Source organism: Hyperolius riggenbachi, chromosome 3 (assembly GCF_040937935.1).
Source record: "Hyperolius riggenbachi isolate aHypRig1 chromosome 3, aHypRig1.pri, whole genome shotgun sequence".
Taxonomy (NCBI): Eukaryota; Metazoa; Chordata; class Amphibia; order Anura; family Hyperoliidae; genus Hyperolius; species Hyperolius riggenbachi.
Window position 1 is genome coordinate 41,745,288 of NC_090648.1, and position 16,979 is coordinate 41,762,266.

Sequence of the window (16,979 nt, forward strand, 5' to 3'; positions counted from 1 at the left end):
TCTGGTTGGTGCCAAAGCTTTACTTAGTTAATCTATTGTAGTGAAATGCAAATGCTTTGGTCTGATTGCTATTAAAATACCCAGAGCGCTGTGAGCAGGATTTGAACCTGCGCAGGAATATCCCGTTGGATTTCGAGTCCAACGCCTTAACCACTCGGCCATCACAGCTTGCTTTCTGCTGTACAAATTACACTTTAAAAATACTTTGTCACTTGCAGAAACATTTTGCTAGGCCTAAGGTGGCTTCAGGTACTCTGGAAACAGCTGTTTCCTTAAACCAGGTGTGACAGTTTTCAGCATTGCGCAAATAAAAATGAAACTCTGCTGAGACTTGTGGTGGTTCAAGTCATGGGGAGACACCAGTTTCCTCAAACTTAGTATGAAGGTTTTTAGAATTACTGCAACAAAAAACTACTCCAAACACATCAATACAATATTGCCAGTTATAGGCATAAAATGATGAATATTCCTGTGACTGTTTGCATTTCTGCAGTGTGGAGAAGTCAGTTTCTTCAAACCAGGTATGAGAAGTTTCAGCATAGCTGCAAACAACTTCCAAATAAGTCTACAAAGTCTTGCTAGATAGAGGCATAACATGATCAGTATTCCTTTGAATGCGTTTATTGACCCAAATCAAGGTGTACCTAACAGCAACTGGACACGATCTAGAAGAAATGTCCTTACCCTTATCGGCAATTTCTATTTACTAATTCCTCAGTGATGAGCAATTTGAATAGCTTGTCACATAGTAAACACACAAGTATGCCTCCAGAATCTCTTCTCTCAATTGTTTGCAATATACATAGCTAGCTCCTTAACTAGCCTGTTTTTTCCAAGACCGATATCTCACCAGAGTGGAATACGAAAGAAGCCACGGTTCAATTTCCTTTTTAGACCTGATGCAAATTTTCGATTGTGCGTGAAATTCCAAAATTGTCTTGAGCAGGGTTTGTACTTGTCTGCAGAGATCTGGACAGCTATTTGCGAAGTCTCGGTTTAGACCTCAGGAAATTCCAGGTGTGGTCTAGGAAGTATAGCATATTTTTAAATGTACTCACATTTAATGATGGTCAATGAGATGATCCAAATTATGGCTTTTTTAAATTGTACAGAGTTAAGAACTGGGGAAATCAAATCGACCTTCAGCCATTTCTTAGTGACGCACGTTCAAACCCCCAATTTTTTGAACATGTCATTGACTATTTCTACTCACCACTGGTAACTACAAGTCAAATGCAGTGTCATTGTAGATTGTCAATACCCAAATGTAATCTTCCCATTACAATGGTATGGTTCTGAGCTGTCAAATACACCAACCTATTGCAAAGTACCACTTTAGAACTCATCCCTAATCCCATGTGTGGTGAAATACTGTATATTTTTCCCTTCATTTACCCGCAATCAGTACAACACTTATTTAGTGTCTCTGGTTGGTGCCAAAGCTTTACTTAGTTAATCTATTGTAGTGAAATGCAAATGCTTTGGTCTGATTGCTATTAAAATACCCAGAGAGCTGTGAGCAGGATTTGAACCTGCGCAGGACTATCCCGTTGGATTTCGAGTCCAACGCCTTAACCACTCGGCCATCACAGCTTGCTTGCTGCTGTACAAATTACACTTTAAAAATACTTTGTCACTTGCAGAAACATTTTGCTAGGCCTAAGGTGGCTTCAGGTACTCTGGAAACAGCTGTTTCCTTAAACCAGGTGTGACAGTTTTCAGCATTGCGCAAATAAAAATGAAACTCTGCTGAGACTTGTGGTGGTTCAAGTCATGGGGAGACACCAGTTTCCTCAAACTTAGTATGAAGGTTTTTAGAATTACTGCAACAAAAAACTACTCCAAACACATCAATACAATATTGCCAGTTATAGGCATAAAATGATGAATATTCCTGTGACTGTTTGCATTTCTGCAGTGTGGAGAAGTCAGTTTCTTCAAACCAGGTATGAAAAGTTTCAGCATAGCTGCAAACAACTTCCAAATAAGTCTACAAAGTCTTGCTAGATAGAGGCATAACATGATCAGTATTCCTTTGAATGCGTTTATTGACCCAAATCAAGGTGTACCTAACAGCAACTGGACACGATCTAGAAGAAATGTCCTTACCCTTATCGGCAATTTCTATTTACTAATTCCTCAGTGATGAGCAATTTGAATAGCTTGTCACATAGTAAACACACAAGTATGCCTCCAGAATCTCTTCTCTCAATTGTTTGCAATATACATAGCTAGCTCCTTAACTAGCCTGTTTTTTCCAAGACCGATATCTCACCAGAGTGGAATACGAAAGAAGCCACGGTTCAATTTCCTTTTTAGACCTGATGCAAATTTTCGATTGTGCGTGAAATTCCAAAATTGTCTTGAGCAGGGTTTGTACTTGTCTGCAGAGATCTGGACAGCTATTTGCAAAGTCTCGGTTTAGACCTCAGGAAATTCCAGGTGTGGTCTAGGAAGTATAGCATATTTTTAAATGTACTCACATTTAATGATGGTCAATGAGATGATCCAAATTCTGGCTTTTTTAAATTGTACAGAGTTAAGAACTGGAGAAATCAAATCGACCTTCAGCCATTTCTTAGTGACGCACGTTCAAACCCCCAATTTTTTGAACATGTCATTGACTATTTCTACTCACCACTGGTAACTACAAGTCAAATGCAGTGTCATTGTAGATTGTCAATACCCAAATGTAATCTTCCCATTACAATGGTATGGTTCTGAGCTGTCAAATACACCAACCTATTGCAAAGTACCACTTTAGAACTCATCCCTAATCCCATGTGTGGTGAAATACTGTTTCCTGGACCAAACATGGCGGCATACACATGGGTATTGGCTCCGCCCCCGAACCTGATAGGACAGATCACCTATAAGATTTCCGCTCCGCCCTCCTCCAGCCATTCTTTTTTCTGTCCTCGAATGGACAGTTTGCCTATATTGTATTTCCATTTATTGTTTCTTTTTATTCTTTTTCTCTTTATCTATCTTTTATTTACAGGTGCTTACTTGTTTCCCTTGTGCCCAGCGGGTTCAGCCTCTCCCGCTGTTGAGGACGTCTGTACCCTTAAACAGGGTTTAATGTCGTCCTCATTCATGTGCCCCAGCGTGTCTGGAGTGCGGCTTGCCCTACGCTGCAATGGCGCCGCCAGTTCTTGCCGCCTCCCTCCCTCCTTCCCTCCATGCGTAGGCTGTGACGTGAAATCTCGCGAGAGGCGAGATTTCGCGTTGGAGGGTCCTGATTGGCTGGGCGCCCGGATATGGGCGTACAGGAAGCCGCAGAGCGATGGCTGCGCGCTGTTCCTGGCGTCCTGGGGGAGAAAGTTGTGTGTGTTTGCTCCTGGATGCGGAGCCTTGCCTAAGCCTTACTGGAGCCTGACGGAGGTCTGCTGAAGCCTTGCTGAGGCCTTGCCTGAGACCTTGCTGATCCGGACTGCGGAATCTTTCTTCTCATACACCGCTGTGGGTCAGACTGATCGTTCCTTTGGGGGCTTGAGTCTTCTGAAGAAGGTATGAAGTCATCTGCTATATTTTTAGAAGATGCCAATATCGTTACCCGCATTTTGTGAAGGTTGGCTAATAATTGTTCAATCCTTCTCTTAAACAGAGATATGGATCCTAGAGAGCATGTGGAGGAGGTGGTCATTAACAGGTATAGACTACTAAATGTAGTCTTTCTGTTTATGCACATGGTGTCATTATATATAATTTCCTGGCACAGGGCTCCCATGGGATGTTCAGTAAAAGAGTGCAGTTCCCCTTTTTCTTAATATAGTCAAAAGGGAGGTGATTGAAGCATATTGTATATGTTATATTATCTTGCAGTTCGGGGGAAGGAGGAAGTGGCCGGGCAGTATCTAAGCACCGATCCCCATCTAAGGCCCGGCGGACCAGGTCGAAGTCAAGGGACAGAAGCAAGAGCCGTCGTTCCCGGAATAGATCGGCCAAGAGGAACAAGTCCTCCAGAGATCGTAGATCCAGATCCCGAAGTAGGAGCAGGAGACATCGGAAGGAGTCCTCAAGGAGGCGGGATTACCGCTCCAGATCAAGATCAAGGGACAGGCGTTCCAGAGACAATAGAAGGAGGCGATCTCCAAGTAGGGATCGTTATTCTTATAGAGACAGAGGACGTTATGATTATAGGTCCCCTAAGAGGTCCCGTAGGGATTGGGACATTTCGCCTCAGTCTGAGGCCATTGAACCATTTCAGAGGCCCATACAAAATCAGTGTTGGTCTTGTTCTCAGCCAGCTATGCCAGATAAGAGGGTCTGTGAGGCCTGTTTTGCGGAGCTTGGGAGAGAGAGAGACTCTGATAACCAGCAGGTAATGGCCTTTATTCAGCAAGCGGTTAGAGACACCTTCCAGAGTATGGCACCTCCACAACCAGCAGCGACAGCGGTTCCTCAGGCACCATTGGAGGATCCCCTCCCTCAGGAGGATTCACTGCAAGGAGGCTTCAGTTTCACGCTGGTGCCAGCATTTCTAGCGGCCATAAAATCAGCTATTGACTGGCAGGAGGAAGAGGGTTCGGCTCACGAGCCAGATAGATACTATCCTCACCTCGACCAGCAACCAGAGGCGTTCCCGTTCATGAAGGTCATTAGGGAAGTAATCTTGAAGGAATGGAGTAAAGTGGAGCAAAAGGCCTCTCTTAACAACAGATTCTCAAAGCTTTACCCTTTAAAGCAGGAGGATGCTAAGCTACTGGATACTGCACCGGCTGTGGACGCTTCAGTCATCAGATTGGCCAAGCACGTGACGCTCCCCATGGAAAATGCGATAGCCTTTAAGGAACCTTCCGATAGAAAGATTGACACAGATGTCAAGAAGGCCTTTTTAGCGGCAGGAGCTGCATGCAAGTCGGCTATTGCCTTAACTTCCTTGGCAAAGGCTACTCATGTCTGGGTAGAGAATGTGGAATCAGCCCTGAATTCGGGCGCAGACAAGCAGGAGATAATAAAAGCTTTGGAGGAGCTAAAACTAACCGGGGACTTTATGGGAGAGGCAGCGATTGACGTTATCAGATCAGCCGCCAGGTCAATGCTACACAGCGTCACGGCCAGAAGGTCTCTCTGGTTGAAACCTTGGTCCGCCGACGCGGCATCCAAAGCAAATTGGTGTAAGATTCCTTTCGATGGGTCCTACCTATTCGGCCCTCAGATGGATGATGCAATTTCGAAGGTGACTGGGGGGAAGTCTGGTCTGATCCCACAAGATCGAAAGCAGGGGCCATTTAGGCAGCAGACATCAAGAAGAAACCCTAGTACCAGGTTTCAGCAGTCAAGATCGTACAGACCGAGCCGACAGTTCAATAGGAATTGGAAGGGGACCCAGGCCTCCTTTGCTAAAGGTTGGAAGAACAAGGCCTCATCCGGTCCCCAGCAGAGTCAAAAGCGTTTTTGATGGGACGTCCACTCAGGATTCCCAGGTGGGGGCCAGACTGCACCGTTACTGGGAATCTTGGGTGGGAATAATCAAAGATCCCTGGGTGGTGAACACTCTGAAGGTGGGACATTCTTGGAGGTTCAAGAGGAGGCCTCCTCGGTTCAAGTTCACACCCACGAAGATCCCACGAGACAAGGAGAGGTATCTAGCTCTAAGGGATTTTGTGCAGACGCTACTCAGTCAAGAAGCAATCATTCCCATCCCAGTCGAGGAAAGGCATGTAGGAATCTTTTCACCACTATTCTTGGTAAGAAAATCCTCAGGAGGATGGAGGCCGGTCCTCGACTTGAAGTTTCTAAACAAGCACATAAGTATAAAGCACTTCAAAATGGAATCCTTGCAGTCAATAACCTCCATGATAGCTGTGGACGACTGGATGACAACGGTGGATTTGTCAGACGCTTACTTACATATTCCCATCAAGAGCGAATTTCAGAAGTTCCTCAGGTTTGCAGTAGAGGGAAGATGCTATCAATTTCGATGCCTGCCATTTGGCCTGTCTACAGCCCCAAGGACCTTCACCAAGATCCTGCTTCCGGTAGTGGCGTATCTAAGAGTTCAGGGACTGAGAATTTATCATTACCTGGACGACATCCTGCTGCTCCATCAAGATTACCAGGGCTTGCTGCAGCATCAAAGGACCTTGCTCAGTCTGCTGCAACAGCTCGGTTGGTTGGTCAACTTCGACAAGAGTCAGCTATCCCCGGCTCGGGACTTAATATTTCTGGTGGCAAGGTTTCGGACAGTACAGAACCAGATCTCCCTACCAGATCAGAAGGTGGAAGCGATACAAAAGAGAGTTCAGAGATCTCTGCGAGTCGCAAGTTTGTCAGCGAGAGACTGTCTAAGCCTGCTGGGCTCTCTGTCATCTGCAATACCGATGGTGAAGTGGGCTCACTGGTTTCTCAGGAAGTTCCAATCCTTTTTCCTTCTTCACTGGAACAGGAGGAGCCTGAGTCAGAGGTTCTACCTTCCTCTGGATGTGAAAAGTTCTCTTCTCTGGTGGACCAGGGAGCAGAATTTAAGGAATTGCCGGCAGATTCAGCCAGATCCCCCAGTGGTGATCACGACCGATGCCAGTATCAGAGGATGGGGAGCCCATTGCAAGGATGTGCAAGTTCAGGACCGGTGGAGAACGATACAGGAAGGTGTACCCTCCAATCTCCTGGAGTTAAGAGCGGCCTTCATGGCTTTGAAGGCTCTTCAGCACATGATCCACGGGAAGTCAGTGTTAATGAGAATAGACAATGTAACTGCAGTGGCCTATATCAGAAGACAGGGGGGGACTCGGAGCAGGTCTCTCCTTCAAGAAACCGCACATCTCATGTCCTGGGCAATAAAGAACTTGGCAGACCTAACGGCAGTCTATTTACCAGGGGAGCAGAATACCTTGGCGGATCATCTGAGCAGGGAGTTTGTGGATCCCCACGAGTGGTCCTTAGACAAGGAGGTCTTCTTGAAAATCACCAAGAGGTGGGGGCTTCCACAGGTGGACCTGTGGGCATCCCCAAGGAACAAGAAGGTTCAGAAGTTTTTCTCCCGGTATCATCACCCCTCGGCGGCAGGAGTGGATTGTCTGGTCCAGAAGTGGGACTTCGATCTGGGATATGCTTTCCCTCCGTTCCCTCTGATTGCGAGATTCCTTCAAAAGCTGTGCAGAGAGTCATGCACGATCATCACTATACTTCCCTTCTGGCCCCGAAGACCTTGGTTTGCCCTAGCAACATTTCTAAGTGTGGAAGATCCAATCAGGTTGCCGATGAGTCACAAGCTCCTGTCCCAGGGGAGCATCCTTCATCCGAGAGTCAAGGAGCTGGATTTAGCGGCCTGGAGGTTGAAAGGAAGAGGTATGAGAACATCGGATGTTCCAGACAGGTGATAGAGACTCTTCTAAAAGCAAGAAAACCTTCCACGAATTCCACATACTACCGGATATGGGAGAGATTTGTGAATTACGCTTTGGAAGGAGGTTTCGATAGCATGAAGCCGGAGGTCCAGAACATCCTTGACTTCTTACAAACAGGAGTCGATAAAGGCCTTAGTGTTGCAGCCATAAAGGTTCAGGTTTCAGCCTTATCAGCATTGACAGGTCATCGATGGGCCACTCACCCTATAGTGATGCAGTTTGTCCAGGCACTTCTTAAAATGCGTCCTCCCAGGAAGCCTTTCTTCCCAAAATGGGACCTGTCTTTGGTACTGGAGGTCTTGTCCTCTCCTCCATTCTTTCCTCTGCAGTCCTTGTCATTAGAAGATCTGACGATGAGAACAGTCTTTCTGACAGCGATGGCCTCGGGAAAGAGAGTGTCAGATCTCCAAGCCCTGGGATGCTCTGGCAACCTTTTGGAGTTCTTCCCAGACAGGGTTGTGATTAGACCAGTGCTGCAGTTTGTTCCGAAAGTTGCCTCTACGTTCCACATAAATCAGGAGCTTTCTTTACCCACTCTTCTGGCAGATGAGAGTTATCATCCTTTAGACGTGGGGCAGTCCATTAAACTGTATCTGGAAGCTACAGCTTTGTTCAGGTCCTCAGAATATCTGTTTATCAATTTCAGAGGCCCCAGGAAGGGAATGCCAGTAACCTCTAGAACTATTGCTTCGTGGCTGGTAAAGACCATACAGAAGGCTTATATTCTTAAGAAACTACCGGTACCTACTGAAGTTCGGGCTCATTCAACCAGGGGCATGGCTGCTTCCTGGGCTTGTTTTTCTAAAGTCTCTGTAGAGTCTATTTGTAGAGCAGCAGGGTGGTCTTCCGTTAATACTTTTTTGAGACATTACCATGTTGACCCTGCTTCCTTGTCATCTGTTGATTTTGGGAGAGCTGTCTTGTCTGTATAAATAAAGTGTTAATCTTTTGCAACAGTTCCCTCCCTCAAGCGTGATTTGTTATATCCCATGTGTATGCCGCCATGTTTGGTCCAGGAAATCGGAAAATTGATACTTACCTTCCGTAATTTTCCTTTCCTGGATCAAACGATGGCGGCATACGAATCCCTCCCTCTTGTCCATTCGAGGCCTGATTTTCACCAGAATGGCTGGAGGGGGGCGGAGCGGAAATCTTATAGGTGATCTGTCCTATCAGGTTCGGGGGCGGAGCCAATACCCATGTGTATGCCGCCATCGTTTGATCCAGGAAAGGAAAATTACGGAAGGTAAGTATCAATTTTCCGATATATTTTTCCCTTCATTTACCCGCAATCAGTACAACACTTATTTAGTGTCTCTGGTTGGTGCCAAAGCTTTACTTAGTTAATCTATTGTAGTGAAATGCAAATGCTTTGGTCTGATTGCTATTAAAATACCCAGAGCGCTGTGAGCAGGATTTGAACCTGCGCAGGAATATCCCGTTGGATTTCGAGTCCAACGCCTTAACCACTCGGCCATCACAGCTTGCTTTCTGCTGTACAAATTACACTTTAAAAATACTTTGTCACTTGCAGAAACATTTTGCTAGGCCTAAGGTGGCTTCAGGTACTCTGGAAACAGCCGTTTCCTTAAACCAGGTGTGAAAGTTTTCAGCATTGCGCAAATAAAAATGAAACTCTGCTGAGACTTGTGGTGGTTCAAGTCATGGGGAGACACCAGTTTCCTCAAACTTAGTATGAAGGTTTTTACAATTACTGCAACAAAAAACTACTCCAAACACATCAATACAATATTGCCAGTTATAGGCATAAAATGATGAATATTCCTGTGACTGTTTGCATTTCTGCAGTGTGGAGAAGTCAGTTTCTTCAAACCAGGTATGAAAAGTTTTTAGCATAGCTGCAAACAACTTCCAAATAAGTCTACAAAGTCTTGCTAGATAGAGGCATAACATGATCAGTATTCCATTGAATGCGTTTATTGACCCAAATCAAGGTGTACCTAACAGCAACTGGACACGATCTAGAAGAAATGTCCTTACCCTTATCGGCAATTTCTATTTACTAATTCCTCAGTGATGAGCAATTTGAATAGCTTGTCACATAGTAAACACACAAGTATGCCTCCAGAATCTCTTCTCTCAATTGTTTGCAATATACATAGCTAGCTCCTTAACTAGCCTGTTTTTTCCAAGACCGATATCTCACCAGAGTGGAATACGAAAGAAGCCACGGTTCAATTTCCTTTTTAGACCTGATGCAAATTTTCGATTGTGCGTGAAATTCCAAAATTGTCTTGAGCAGGGTTTGTACTTGTCTGCAGAGATCTGGACAGCTATTTGCAAAGTCTCGGTTTAGACCTCAGGAAATTCCAGGTGTGGTCTAGGAAGTATAGCATATTTTTAAATGTACTCACATTTAATGATGGTCAATGAGATGATCCAAATTCTGGCTTTTTTAAATTGTACAGAGTTAAGAACTGGGGAAATCAAATCGACCTTCAGCCATTTCTTAGTGACGCACGTTCAAACCCCCAATTTTTTGAACATGTCATTGACTATTTCTACTCACCACTGGTAACTACAAGTCAAATGCAGTGTCATTGTAGATTGTCAATACCCAAATGTAATCTTCCCATTACAATGGTATGGTTCTGAGCTGTCAAATACACCAACCTATTGCAAAGTACCACTTTAGAACTCATCCCTAATCCCATGTGTGGTGAAATACTGTATATTTTTCCCTTCATTTACCCGCAATCAGTACAACACTTATTTAGTGTCTCTGGTTGGTGCCAAAGCTTTACTTAGTTAATCTATTGTAGTGAAATGCAAATGCTTTGGTCTGATTGCTATTAAAATACCCAGAGCGCTGTGAGCAGGATTTGAACCTGCGCAGGAATATCCCATTGGATTTCGAGTCCAACGCCTTAACCACTCGGCCATCACAGCTTGCTTTTTGCTGTACAAATTACACTTTAAAAATACTTTGTCACTTGCAGAAACATTTTGCTAGGCCTAAGGTGGCTTCAGGTACTCTGGAAACAGCCGTTTCCTTAAACCAGGTGTGACAGTTTTCAGCATTGCGCAAATAAAAATGAAACTCTGCTGAGACTTGTGGTGGTTCAAGTCATGGGGAGACACCAGTTTCCTCAAACTTAGTATGAAGGTTTTTAGAATTACTGCAACAAAAACTACTCCAAACACATCAATACAATATTGCCAGTTATAGGCATAAAATGATGAATATTCCTGTGACTGTTTGCATTTCTGCAGTGTGGAGAAGTCAGTTTCTTCAAACCAGGTATGAAAAGTTTCAGCATAGCTGCAAACAACTTCCAAATAAGTCTACAAAGTCTTGCTAGATAGAGGCATAACATGATCAGTATTCCTTTGAATGCGTTTATTGACCCAAATCAAGGTGTACCTAACAGCAACTGGACACGATCTACAAGAAATGTCCTTACCCTTATCGGCAATTTCTATTTACTAATTCCTCAGTGATGAGCAATTTGAATAGCTTGTCACTAGTGTTGGGCGAACAGTGTTCGCCACTGTTCGGGTTCTGCAGAACATCACCCTGTTCGGGTGATGTTCGGGTTCGGCCGAACACCTGATGGTGTTCGTCCAAACTGTTCGGCCATATGGCCGAACTAAGAGCGCATGGCTGAACGTTACCCGAACGTTCAGCTAGCGCTGTGATTGGCCGAACAGGTCACGTGTAGTGTTGGGCGAACATCTAGATGTTCGGGTTCGGGCCGAACATGGCCGCGATGTTCGGGTGTTCGAGCCGAACTCCGAACATAATGGAAATCAATGGGGACCCGAACTTTCGTGCTTTGTAAAGCCTCCTTATATGCTACATACCCCAAATTTACAGGGTATATGCACCTTGGGAGTGGGTACAAGAGGAAAAAAAATTAGCAAAAAGAGCTTATAGTTTTTGAGAAAATCGATTTTAAAGTTTCAAAGGGAAAACTGTCTTTTAAATGCAGGAAATGTCTGTTTTCTTTGCACAGGTAACATGCTTTTTGTCGGCATGCAGTCATAAATGTAATACATATAAGAGGTTCCAGGAAAAGGGACCGGTAACGCTAACCCAGCAGCAGCACACGTGATGGAACAGGAGGAGGGTGGCGCAGGAGGAGAAGGCCACGCTTTGAGACTCAACAACCCAGGCCTTGCATGAGGACAAGGAGCGTGCGGATAGCAATTTGCGTTTTGTCGCCATGCAGTCATAAATGAAATACAGATGAGAGGTTCAATAAACAGGGACCGGAAACGCTAACCCATCACAGATGTTCATTGTTCATGTTACTTGGTTGGGGTCTGGGAGTGTTGCGTAGTCGTTTCCAATCCAGGATTGATTCATTTTAATTTGAGTCAGACGGTCTGCATTTTCTGTGGAGAGGCGGATACGCCGATCTGTGACAATGCCTCCGGCAGCACTAAAACAGCGTTCCGACATAACGCTGGCTGCCGGGCAAGCCAGCACCTCTATTGCGTACATTGCTAGTTTGTGCCAGGTGTCTAGCTTCGATACCCAATAGTTGAAGGGTGCAGATGGATTGTTCAACACAGCTATGCCATCTGACATGTAGTCCTTGACCATCTTCTCCAGGCGATCGGTGTTGGAGGTGGATCTGCACGCTTGCTGTTCTGTGTGCTGCTGCATGGGTGTCAGAAAATTTTCCCACTCCAAGGACACTGCCGATACCATTCCCTTTTGGGCACTAGCTGCGGCTTGTGTTGTTTGCTGCCCTCCTGGTCGTCCTGGGTTTGCGGAAGTCAGTCTGTCGGCGAACAACTGGCTAGAGGAGGGGGAGGATGTCAATCTCCTCTTTAAAGTCTCCACAAGGGCCTGCTGGTATTCTTCCATTTTGACCTGTCGGACTCTTTCTTCAAGCAGTTTTGGAACATTGTGTTTGTACCGTGGATCCAGAAGGGTATAAACCCAGTAATTGGTGTTGTCCAGAATGCGCACAATGCGTGGGTCGCGTTCAATGCAGTCCTAGGCCGAAGAGGTCATAGCCTAGGGTCACAAAAACCTGTTTATTTGGGCTATTTCAATAGTAGTGATGGTGACGTACATAAATCTCAGCCATGGCCGTTAGCAACGTCTGAATTTCACGAAATGTCTCATGCAGGTAGAAGACATATTGTTAGACTTGGATTCCAAAGATGGGGGCCCTACATCTCTGCAAACCAGAGTTACAGGGGTCCAAAATTGGTAAAATCCCCTATAGGCTTTCATTGGGCCTCCTATTTACAGTTCCAAAATCTCACATCTTTTCAAAGGGCAATTGATCAGCAGTGGCAAATTTTCTAGCATTGTAGGGACCCTTAAGGGGGAACATGACTGGTGAGTTTCGGGCCCCTAGGCCAAAGAGGTCATAGCCTAGGGTCACAAAAACCTGTTTATTTGGGTTATTTCAATGGCAGGGATGGTGACGTACATAAATCTCAGCCATGGCCGTTAGCAACGTCTGAATTTCACGAAATGTCTCATGCAGGTAGAAGACATATTGTTAGACTTGGATTCCAAAGATGGGGTCCCTACATCACTGCAAACCAGAGTTACAGGGGTCCAAAATTGGTAAAATCCCCCATAGACTTTCATTGCCTCCCTATTTCACTTTCCAAAATCTCACATCTTTTCAAAGGGCAATGGCTCAGCAGTACCAAATTTTCTAGCATTGTAGGGACCCTTAGGGGGAACGACTGGTGAGTTTCGGGCCCCTAGGCCAAAGAGGTCATAGCCTAGGGTCACAAAAACCTGTTTATTTGGGCTATTTCAATGGTAGTGATGGTGACATACATAAATCTCAGCTATGGCCGTTAGCAACGGCTGAATTTCACAAAATGTCTCATGCAGGTAGAAGACATATTGTTAGACTTGGATTCCAAAGATGGGGTCCCTACATCTCTGCAAACCAGAGTTACAGGGGTCCAAAATTGGTAAAACCCCCCATAGACTTTCATTGCCTCCCTATTTCACTTTCCAAAATCTCACATCTTTTCAAAGGGCAATGGCTCAGCAGTACCAAATTTTCTAGCATTGTAGGGACCCTTAGGGGGAACATGACTGGTGAGTTTCGGGCCCCTAGGCCAAAGAGGTCATAGCCTAGGGTCACAAAAACCTGTTTATTTGGGCTATTTCAATGGTAGTGATGGTGACGTACATAAATATCAGCTATGGTCGTTAGCAACGTCTGAATTTCACGAAATGTCTCATGCAGGTAGAAGACATATTGTTAGACTTGGATTCCAAAGATGGGGTCCCTACATCTCTGCAAACCAGAGTTACAGGGGTCCAAAATTGGTAAAATCCCCCATAGACTTTCATTGCCTCCCTATTTCACTTTCCAAAATCTCACATCTTTTCAAAGGGCAATGGCTCAGCAGTACCAAATTTTCTAGCATTGTAGGGACCCTTAGGGGGAACATGACTGGTGAGTTTCGGGCCCCTAGGCCAAAGAGGTCATAGCCTAGGGTCACAAAAACCTGTTTATTTGGGCTATTTCAATGGTAGTGATGGTGACGTACATAAATCTCAGCTATGGCCGTTAGCAACGTCTGAATTTCACGAAATGTCTCATGCAGGTAGAAGACATATTGTTAGACTTGGATTCCAAAGATGGAGTCCCTACATCTCTGCAAACCAGAGTTACAGGGGTCCAAAATTGGTAAAATCCCCCATAGGCTTTCATTGGGCCTACTATTTACCGTTCCAAAATCTCACACCATTTCAAAGGGCAATGGCTCAGCAGTGGCAAAACTCACCAGTCATGATCCCCCTAAGGGTCCCTACAATGCTAGAAAATTTGGTACTGCTGAGCCATTGCCCTTTGAAAAGATGTGAGATTTTGGAAAGTGAAATAGGGAGGCAATGAAAGTCTATGGGGAATTTTACCAATTTTGGACCCCTGTAACTCTGGTTTGCAGAGATGTAGGGACCCCATCTTTGGAATCCAAGTCTAACAATATGTCTTCTACCTGCATGAGACATTTCGTGAAATTCAGACGTTGCTAACGGCCATGGCTTTTTTTGTGACCCTAGGCTATGACCTCTTCGGCCTAGGACTGCATTGAACGCGACCCAGGCATTGTGCGCATTCTGGACAACACCAATTACTGGGTTTATACCCTTCTGGATCCACGGTACAAACACAATGTTCCAAAACTGCTTGAAGAAAGAGTCCGACAGGTCAAAATGGAAGAATACCAGCAGGCCCTTGTGGAGACTTTAAAGAGGAGATTGACATCCTCCCCCTCCTCTAGCCAGTTGTACGCCGACAGACTGACTTCTGCAAACCCAGGACGACCAGTAGGGCAGCAAACAACACAAGCCGCAGCTAGTGCCCAAAAGGGAATGGTATCGGCAGTGTCCTTGGAGTGGGAAAATTTTCTGACACCCATGCAGCAGCACACAGAACAGCAAGCGTGCAGATCCACCTCCAGCACCGATCGCCTGGAGAAGATGGTCAAGGACTACATGTCAGATGGCATAGCTGTGTTGAACAATCCATCTGCACCCTTCAACTATTGGGTATCGAAGCTAGACACCTGGCACAAACTAGCAATGTACGCAATAGAGGTGCTGGCTTGCCCGGCAGCCAGCGTTATGTCGGAACGCTGTTTTAGTGCTGCCGGAGGCATCGTCACAGATCGGCGTATCCGCCTCTCCACAGAAAATGCAGACCGTCTGACTCAAATTAAAATGAATCAATCCTGGATTGGAAACGACTACGCAACACTCCCGGACCCCAACCAAGTAACATGAACAATGAACATCTGTGATGGGTTAGCGTTTCCGGTCCCTGTTTATTGAACCTCTCATCTGTATTACATTTATGACTGCATGGCGACAAAACGCAAATTGCTATCCGCACGCTTCTTGTCCTCATGCAAGGCCTGGGTTGTTGTGTCTCAAAGCGTGGCCTTCTCCTCTTGCGCCACCCTCCTCCTGTTCCATCACGTGTGCTGCTGCTGGGTTAGCGTTACCGGTCCCTTTTCCTGGAACCTCTTATATGTATTACATTTATGACTGCATGCCGACAAAAAGCATGTTACCTGTGCAAAGAAAACAGACATTTCCCGCATTTAAAAGACAGTTTTCCCTTTGAAACTTTAAAATCGATTTTCTCAAAAACTATAAGCTCTTTTTGCTAAAAAAATTTTCCTCTTGTACCCACTCCCAAGGTGCACATACCCTGTAAATTTGGGGTATGTAGCATGTAAGGAGGCTTTACAAAGCACAAAAGTTCGGGTCCCCATTGACTTCCATTATGTTCGGAGTTCGGCTCGAACACCCGAACATCGCGGCCATGTTCGGCCTGTTCGGCACAAACCCGAACATCTAGGTGTTCGCCCAACACTACTTGTCACACAGTAAACCCACAAGTATGCCTCCAGAATCTCTTCTCTCAATTGTTTGCAATATGCGTAGCTAGCTCCTGAACTAGCCTGTTTTTTCCAAGACCGATATCTCACCAGAGTGGAATACGAAAGAAGCCACGGTTCAATTTCCTTTTTAGACCTGATGCAAATTTGTGATTGTGCGTGAAATTCCAAAATTGTCTTGAGCAGGGTTTGTTCTTGTCTGCAGAGATCTGGACAGCTATTTGCAAAGTCTCGGTTTAGACCTCAGGAAATTCCAGGTGTGGTCTAGGAAGTATAGAATATCTTTAAATGTACTCACATCTAATGATGGTCAATGAGATGATCCAAATTCTGGCTTGTTTTAAATTGTACAGAGTTAAGAACTGGGGAAATCAAATCGACCTTCAGCCATTTCTTAGTGACGCACTTTCAAACCCCCAATTTTTTGCACATGTCATTGACTATTTCTACTCACCACTGGTAACTACAAGTCAAATGCAGTGTCATTGTAGATTGTCAATACCCAAATATAATCTTCCCATTACAATGGTATGGTTCTGAGCTGTCAAATACACCAACCTATTGCAAAGTACCACTTTAGAACTCATCCCTAAGCCCATGTGTGGTGAAATACTGTATATTTTTCCCTTCATTTACCCGCAATCAGTACAACACTTATTTCGTGTCTCTGGTTGGTGCCAAAGCTTTACTTAGTTAATCTATTGTAGTGAAATGCAAATGCTTTGGTCTGATTGCTATTAAAATACCCAGAGCGCTGTGAGCAGGATTTGAACCTGCGCAGGAATATCCCATTGGATTTCGAGTCCAACGCCTTAACCACTCGGCCCTCACAGCTTGCTTTCTGCTGTACAAATTACACTTTAAAAATACTTTGTCACTTCCAGAAACATTTTGCTAGGCCTAAGGTGGCTTCAGGTACTCTGGAAACAGCTGTTTCCTTAAACCAGGTGTGACAGTTTTCAGCATTGCGCAAATAAAAATGAAACTCTGCTGAGACTTGTGGTGGTTCAAGTCATGGGGAGACACCAGTTTCCTCAAACTTAGTATGAAGGTTTTTAGAATTACTGCAACAAAAAACTACTCCAAACACATCAATACAATATTGCCAGTTATAGGCATAAAATGATGAATATTCCTGTGACTGTTTGCGTTTCTGCAGTGTGGAGAAGTCAGTTTCTTCAAACCAGGTATGAAAAGTTTCAGCATAGCTGCAAACAACTTCCAAATAAGTCTACAAAGTCTTGCTAGATAGAGGCATAACATGAT

The 16,979-nt window shown here is 44.9% G+C and overlaps 5 non-coding genes across 5 annotated transcripts; all 5 read right to left on the reverse strand.

Moving 5' to 3' along the window:
- Nucleotides 1-86: 86 nt before the first annotated feature.
- On the reverse strand, nt 87-168 carry TRNAS-CGA (transfer RNA serine (anticodon CGA)). The gene has a single exon. It is a non-coding gene; the product is annotated as a tRNA-Ser (tRNA).
- Nucleotides 169-1,511: 1,343 nt separating this feature from the next.
- Nucleotides 1,512-1,593, reverse strand: TRNAS-CGA (transfer RNA serine (anticodon CGA)). The gene has a single exon. It is a non-coding gene; the product is annotated as a tRNA-Ser (tRNA).
- A 7,161-nt stretch (nt 1,594-8,754) lies between these two features.
- TRNAS-CGA (transfer RNA serine (anticodon CGA)) lies at nt 8,755-8,836 on the reverse strand. Its single transcript has one exon. It is a non-coding gene; the product is annotated as a tRNA-Ser (tRNA).
- A 1,344-nt stretch (nt 8,837-10,180) lies between these two features.
- On the reverse strand, nt 10,181-10,262 carry TRNAS-CGA (transfer RNA serine (anticodon CGA)). The gene has a single exon. It is a non-coding gene; the product is annotated as a tRNA-Ser (tRNA).
- Nucleotides 10,263-16,465: 6,203 nt separating this feature from the next.
- On the reverse strand, nt 16,466-16,547 carry TRNAS-CGA (transfer RNA serine (anticodon CGA)). The gene has a single exon. It is a non-coding gene; the product is annotated as a tRNA-Ser (tRNA).
- Nucleotides 16,548-16,979: the final 432 nt, after the last annotated feature.